The 7,741-nt window shown below is 36.7% G+C and overlaps 1 pseudogene; it reads left to right on the top strand.

Annotated features, from left to right (window-relative positions):
* Nucleotides 1–6,348: 6,348 nt before the first annotated feature.
* On the top strand, nucleotides 6,349–6,858 carry LOC149163958 (glutamine--fructose-6-phosphate aminotransferase [isomerizing] 1 pseudogene; annotated as a pseudogene).
* The last annotated feature ends 883 nt before the right edge of the window (nucleotides 6,859–7,741 follow it).

The following is a 7,741-nucleotide window of genomic DNA, read 5'->3' on the forward strand; positions in this document are numbered from 1 at the left end:
TCAGAGAAGAACTAGCTTGAGTGACTCAGCATCAAGGGTATAGTTGGCCCTGCTATAATTCAGTTGAAACATTTCCTCATAGTCTTCCAAAGATTCATTAGGTCCAAGGGTCATCCTAAATATTTTCTCCTTCGTTTCTTTGAAACTACACTAATCCCAGTATATATCATTGAATGTTTGTTGCATTTGGGCCCAGGTAGTGATGATGCATCTATGTAGACTCATAAACCAGCTCAAGGCCTCATCTTTGAGGTTAGAAGAAAACAACTTCAACTTCTGCTCATCAGAGGCATAGTCGTAGGTCCTACAAACAACAACTAACTCCAACATGAGGGTGTTAGGATCTTCAGAGGTTAGGCCATGGAAATTTGGAAGGGCAGCAGGCCTTATATGTTTCATACTAGCTTCTCCATTGGTTTATCAGAGAGGGAAGAACTCATTGCTCTTGTTTTCAACCATGGTTTGGGTAGGTGAGATGGGTTCTTCTTCTTCCCCAATAGGTTCTTCCAAAATTTCAAGTTGCTTGCCTAGAGGGTCTTCTAAGTCCCCTATAGTTAGAGAGGGAAGTTCATAGTCACCAAAGAAGAATGAAGGTTGACTACTTGAGGGTGTGGAGGTTTTTGGTAAGAATTTTTCTTGTTATCCCTACTCCTACGAGGCATGAAAGATTTTTTTTTTTGAACTTTTCACCTTTTTTTCAAAGTAATAAAACTGATGCAAAATAGAAAAATATGATCAAGAAAAAACAACACCTACTTAGACATGTCCTCGGAATTGACACCAAAAAGTGTCTAGCGCTAGTATTGCACCAAGAGTGTTATAACTCCCAAGGGTTCCTCAACTTAAATGATCAACCTGAGGTTCGTAGAAACTTAGAGGTGATAATGCTATACGAATAGTAAGTTATGTTCTACTCACGCCACCCTCAATCATGACATCAGATTAAGGTGTTCAGAGACCATTCCTCCAACTTAACTATAGTGAATGCTTGTTGATGAAAGCACAATTGAAAATTGATTCTTAACTATGAAAATGAAAATGTCATGTGTTCAACTTGTAGATGCTAATTAACATTACATGAAAGAGAAAGGGCTAATCTACATGAAAAATTAAAGCTACCCTATATTGCATAATTCATCGACTCGGTAACCTATTTGGATATATCATTGATCTAATTCACATTTTCCTGAAAATCGGAAATCTAACTTGTATCATGCTTGTGAATGAAAAATACTAATTCTACTGTGTTTTGGAGTGAGGAAAATAAGTGGTTGAAGTGGTCTAGGAGCTTCTCTTGATCATAAAATAGAAACTTAGGGCCAATATTCATCTTGATTTAGCTAAGGCTCTAGTGGGGAGAAAAACAGGTCGAGGAACATGGTGCTACACGCCGGCTAAATGTATTGGTACATGAGGTCTTGTATTTCTACAGGATGACTTGTATTACTACATGAGGGGTTCCAAGAGCCTTCTTAGGGTGGAAATGGTATCTTGAGGGCATGAAGATGTGGACAAAGGTGGGAGGGAGTGAAGTAAGGTTGGGGAAGCCTCCTACCAAAGCCTAGCACACCTTGGGGGTCTTTCTTGCACCAATATGATTGCCCACGGTGTCCTTAATTGTCTAAACAGAGTGATTGTGGAAATTGAGTTTTGGGAGCATAATTGAAGGGTGTAAGGAGAATATGGACAAGTCCAAGTGGAGATTAAAGATGTACCATACCCCGTAGATCAACACAACCCTACAACTCACAACATGCATGCATCAGTTGATCTTTAACACAATGATATAAACTATGATGAAAAAGTTCTATTCTATGCAACAACACTATTCTAACCATTGAACTAACTCTTAAGTTGAAGAAAGTAAATACGAAGAAGGACAAATAACATCTATTTGTTTCCAAAAAATTATAAACAAAATTTTTTTAGACTGAGATTGTAAATATTTCCAAGCATTCTCCCACAAAAGAGGTGGTAAGGATGCCTTTAATAACACGTTTTTATAGTTTAACATCTACTGCAATAAAATAAAGACATTAAATGATTTAAAATAAGAAAAATACGTAAATACAAAGAGGTACAAAGCCTATAGGTTGGGTCCAAAGCTAAGGATTTCATCCCTCTAAAACTAGCTCAGATGCAACTTAATAACTAACTTATCATTATTGGAAAATAGTAGTCTCATAGATCACATGAAATTTAACAATGACAATGTCAAGCCCTGAGCTCAATAGCTACTCCTAGCTAAATAAAAAATTCAAATCCTAATGAGCCTTTCACGTCATTTATTTATACAAAAGGGTATCTGATTGTATCTCCCTTGATATCAAGGTGAGTTAGAGAGTTAAGGAGGTGGACAAGCCTCCCTAAATTCCCTCGTGGTTCTCTTCATCCAACCCTTGCATAGTAAATGCCTAAAAAATGCCTATTTTTCCTGCAATTTAATCACATTATATCACATACTATGACAAACACCTTTTACTCTTCTTACGAAGCATATTATAACAAAAAATGTGAATTAATGTGAGAAAGGGGTAGTTTTAATAGCATAGTGAACTTCAAGATATACCTATTGATAGGACTCATGAGAAGAAAAGGACCCAATCCCTGCACGTGACAAATTTTCCTTATTAAGCATCCAACAACATTTCTCCCAAATTGTCCTTCACTCAATAACTATCTCACAATTTGACAATTTGGTAAAGGAATTAGAAACACAAGTATTAAGGATGCATTTTGATTAATTTAAGGTGGGGCATTCTATTTTTTTGAAGGCCATTAAATAAATTTTATTAGAATGAACAAATTTATCAAATTAAGAGCACAAATTTTTTGTTAAAATTTCATTTGGCCACATAGAGATATATTTACAAAAGCTAACTTCTTTGTGAGTTTAGAATTGAGACATGCCAAATACTTGTTCCCAAGTAGAAATTGTTTGGGGCAAATAGATTTAGAAGGGCCAAGAACTACTCTCTTCCATAATTTAGGACATATTGAATATCTTATTACAGAGATCAATGATTCATATTTGGATTATTGTAGAATATGAAATGAATTATTTCAAACCAATTGAGAAGCCAACAGTACTATGAAGAAAAATACATAAAAAAAATAAAACAATTAAAAAACACAGCTATTGTGTGAGCTAAAAAATGCTGCAAATCTCATATATTAATTCAGTTATTAACTACATTCTTATATAGCAAAACTATTACTAAAATCTACTCAACTATTACTAAAATCTACTCTGAAACAAATCTACTGACATCACCGCTAATTTCCAGCACTACTGCAACTAACAATTTGCTGCCTTATTTTTGCAGAGAACACTAAATAGAAATTTACATAACTAATTAAGCATTATTCCCAACACTCCCCCTTAATCATTAATGAGGATTTACTATCTTATCTCATAGTGCTAAAAACTGATCTTTTGCAACTGCTTTGGTGAAGATATCTGCTAGTTGATGCTAAGTCTTTATATGCTTCAATTCAATATCCTTCTTCTGCACCAAATCTCTAATGAAGTGATATTTCAGGTCAAAATGCTTTGTCCTGCTGTGATGAACTGGATTCTTTTCTAACTTGATGGCACTTACATTATCACAATAAATCACTGTAGGCTGAACTTTTTTTTCTCTAATTTCTTCCAAAATTTTTATGAGCCAAAGAGCTTGTGTACCTACTGAAGTAACTGCAACATACTCCGCTTCTATAGATGAGAGGGCAACAATGCTTTTCTTTTTTGAGCTCCATGTAATTAAACCAGAACCAAAAGAGAAACAATGTCCAGATGTGGACTTACGGTCATCAAGACCACCTACCCAATCTGAATCACTAAATCCAACAAGATTGAACTTTTCAGAAGAGTAGTAATGAATACCAAAATTTAGAGTGCCTTTCACATACCTTAAAATCCTCTTGGCTGCCTTCATATGTATTTCAGATGGATTTGTAATATATCTTGAAACAAGTGAAACTGAATATGTAATATCAGGGCTTGTGTGGGTTAGAAATATCAAGCTCCCCATAATACTTCTGTAAGTTTTCTCATCAACTAAATCAGCACCATCAAGCATATCAAATTTATTTAGCATATCCTGTGCATACTTTTTCTGACAAATGAAAATCTCATCCTTACTTTGATAAACCTCCATTCCTAGAAAATATTTCATGATGCCTAGATCTTTCATCTCAAATTCATTCATCATAGAAGCTTTGAATTTATCATTCATCTTAGAACTACTACCCATATACTATAGATCATCAACATACAAACTTATGATTAAAATATCAGTACCTTCTTGTTTGTAGTAAAGGGTAGGATCACTCTTACTTCTCTGGAAGCCATTTTCCTAAAAGTATCCATCAATCCTTGCATACCATGCTCTTGGTGCTTGCTTAAGGCCATACAAAGCCTTCTTCAACTTGTAGACATTATTCTCCTTTCCTTCCACTTCAAAACCTTGTGGCTGCTCCACATATACTTCCTCTTCTAAGTACCCATTCAAGAAGGCACTTTTCACATCCATATGATGTATGCTCCACTTTTTATGAGCTGCTAATGAAATCAACATTCTAATCGTCTCCTGTCTTGCTACTGGTGCAAATGTCTCTTCATAATCAATTCCATACTTCTGTGTGAATCCTTTAGCAACTAATCTTGCTTTGTGTCTTTCAACACTCCCATCACTATTAAATTTAGTCTTATAGACCCATTTGGTGCCAATCTTTTTCTTGTCATGTGGAAGCTTTTTCAACTTCCAAGTGTCATTCCTTTGAATGGAATCCATCTCTTCTTGCATGGCTTGCATCCAAACCTCATTAGTACATGCATCTTCAAAACATGATGGTTCAAATTCAGCCTTGGATAATAAACCAAAATTGACTATCTCACCTATTGGGCTTTCTTCATGTGCTTGATTTGCACTCCTCTCATAAATATCACTCAATCTTCTTACCTTCCTTGTAGAACTTGGAGAAGAAGTTGGACTTGAACTTGTTGTTGAAGAAATTGATGAAGGGCTGCTTGGTGGAGTTAAGCCACTAGTTACATAAACATTAGTTGGCTGCTCATGATCATTATCAACAATTATATCATCATTCAAAACAGATTTTGTCTTCTCAACATGGCCTTTTTGATGACCATAAACTCCCCCTTCATCAAAAATTACTTCTCTTGAGACAATAAGCTTGTTAGTTAGAGGATTATACAATTTATAAGCCTTGCTTGTCTCACTATACCCAATAAAAATACATAACTCACTCTTTGCATCTAACTTTTTTCTATTCTGATTAGGTACATGCACATAAGCCAAACAACCAAAAACTTTGAAATGATTAACATTAGGCCTTTTTCCATACCAAGCTTCATAAGGAGTCATATTTTCCAGTGCACTGGTGGGGCTACGGTTGAGTGACGCAGGGAAATCCCTGCAAACTCAAAATCACACTATGACTAATGCATATAAAATACATCTCAGCAAAAAACTACAAATCCTGGCAATTTCCCAAACAATTTTACACACCAACAGTGAGATTCCCCTTAAACCAATGGCGCCCTCCATGAGACCGACTCATCAAACTGAGGTTCTAACATTGATTCGAATCGAGCTTTCGATTCAATCCTTTTATTCAAGGTTCGATACATACACAGGTTTCACAAATTGATATTAATTGAAGAGGATTTCAAAACCTCTGTTCCAAATCGAACTACCCCTTCCAAGCCATAATTATACCACAATCAGAAATGGTTTCGCTCCATTAAGAAATTGCCGCACTTATAGTTTTGACACCTCTGATCCAATACACCTTTTGAAACTGCGCCTTTTCTTTTGCTCTGCGATTGAACGATCGAACACCGCTCAATTTAAATCCCGTGGATCTGATACCGGATAGCATCTCGATGCTTCAGCTCAATGGGTGCACTAAACCAGTTTCACTGGTGTCACAATCAGTACCGACGCAACAGACGCAGTTTCTAGAAGTTCTCTCACTGCAAGTGATCGAACGAATATCCGAAATGCTAAAGGGAACCTTCTCACTACCTTCTCCATCATTCGTCTTTTGTTCTGATAGCCTGTTAAAGACAAACTTTGCCAACTTTGGAATAACTTCTGTGTCAGTATCTGACTCAAACTTAAAACCATGTCGGAGTAGAGTCTCCTTGAGAACCATGTAATTGGTAATGATACCATTGTGAACAACCAAAAACTCATTTTCTTTTCCAGAAGACTATGGGTGGCCGTTTCTAGGAGAATTATTTTCATTGGTTGTGGTACAAGCTATAATGCTGCCTTGGCAACTAGATCGATTGTTGAGGAGCTTTCTGGTGTCCCCGTGACAATGGAGCTTGCAAGCGATTTACTAGATAGACAAGGACCAATTTATAGAGAAGATACCGCAGTATTTGTCAGTCAGTCAGGAGAAACAGCAGATACTCTGCTGGCATTAGAATATGCTTTGAGAAAAGGAGCATTGTGTGTTGGAATTACAAATACTGTGGGTAGTGCCATAGCAAGGAAAACACACTGCGGTGTTCATATCAATGCTGGGTGTGAGATTGGTGTTGCTAGTACTAAGGCTTACACAAGTCAGATAGTAGTAATTGCTATGTTGGCCCTGGCTATTGGAGAGGATTCAATTTTGAGTCAATCGCGTAGAGAGGCAATATTAGATGGACTTTTTGACTTGCCAAACAAAGTCAGAGAGGTATTGAAGCTAGATGGTGAAATGAAGGAGCTTGCGATGCTATTGATGGGTGAGCAGTCACTGCTAATGTTTGGCCGTGGATATAAATATGCCACAACATTTGGAGGGTGCCTTGAAAGTAAAAGAAGTGGCACTTATGCATAGTGAAGGAATTCTTGCTGGTGAAATGAAGCATGGCCCTCTAGCACTTGTCAATGAGACACTTCCGATAATTGTGATCGCGACACATGATAATTGTTTCAGCAAGCAATAATCGGTAATTCAACACACTTCAAGAGATTTTTACACACGGAAAAGCAAATACATCCATTCTCACGAATTCATCATATATACAAACACTAATCTTATTCATATCAGAGTAACAAACAGAGTTTCGCCTTTGCTTCTATTACATAGAAATAAACTCTGTATCTAATTTAACTTACACAGTCTCCTCTACAATCTGAGCTTTTCGCTCCACACTCAAAACTATACACACACCAGTATCGCTCTTCTCCTCGCAGCGACACACAAACTCTCATCAATCTAAAAAGAAATCCCCTGAGTTCATTACAATTTTCCTCTATTTATTCTCCTAAATTATCTAACAGAGTTTCCTATTTTTCCAAGAAAGAACGGGATTCTTCTATTCCGTTGTTTTCCAAGCACACCTAGACTAACAACTCTATCTCAAAATCCAAAATAAGCTAATCTCCTATTTATTACAATAACAAATTATTTGAGGAATCCAACCTCAGTAAATTGTTTTTGACCAACAGTAAATAAATTTCACTGGATTTAACCACAACATGTGGACAAATCTCCACATTGCTGGCTGGGTCTAGATGCTCCTGCATCAGACTCCCAAAGTTTAAATTAACCATGATCTCCTGATCATGCGTTTCTGGTTTGCGTCCTCGTGGATCCCATACTTGATTTGATAGTCTGTTCTTGATTACTGCTGCTGTTGTTTGTTCCTCAAGTCTTTCGCTTTTGTGCTGCAATGCCTCACTATCTGCTGCTGTCCTTTTCACATACCTTGCTGCTG

The sequence above is a fragment of the Pinus tabuliformis genome, chromosome 5_1 (assembly GCF_031772625.1).
Source record: "Pinus tabuliformis cultivar Carrire ecotype Pingquan chromosome 5_1, CPIR1, whole genome shotgun sequence".
Classification (NCBI taxonomy): domain Eukaryota; kingdom Viridiplantae; phylum Streptophyta; class Pinopsida; order Pinales; family Pinaceae; genus Pinus; species Pinus tabuliformis.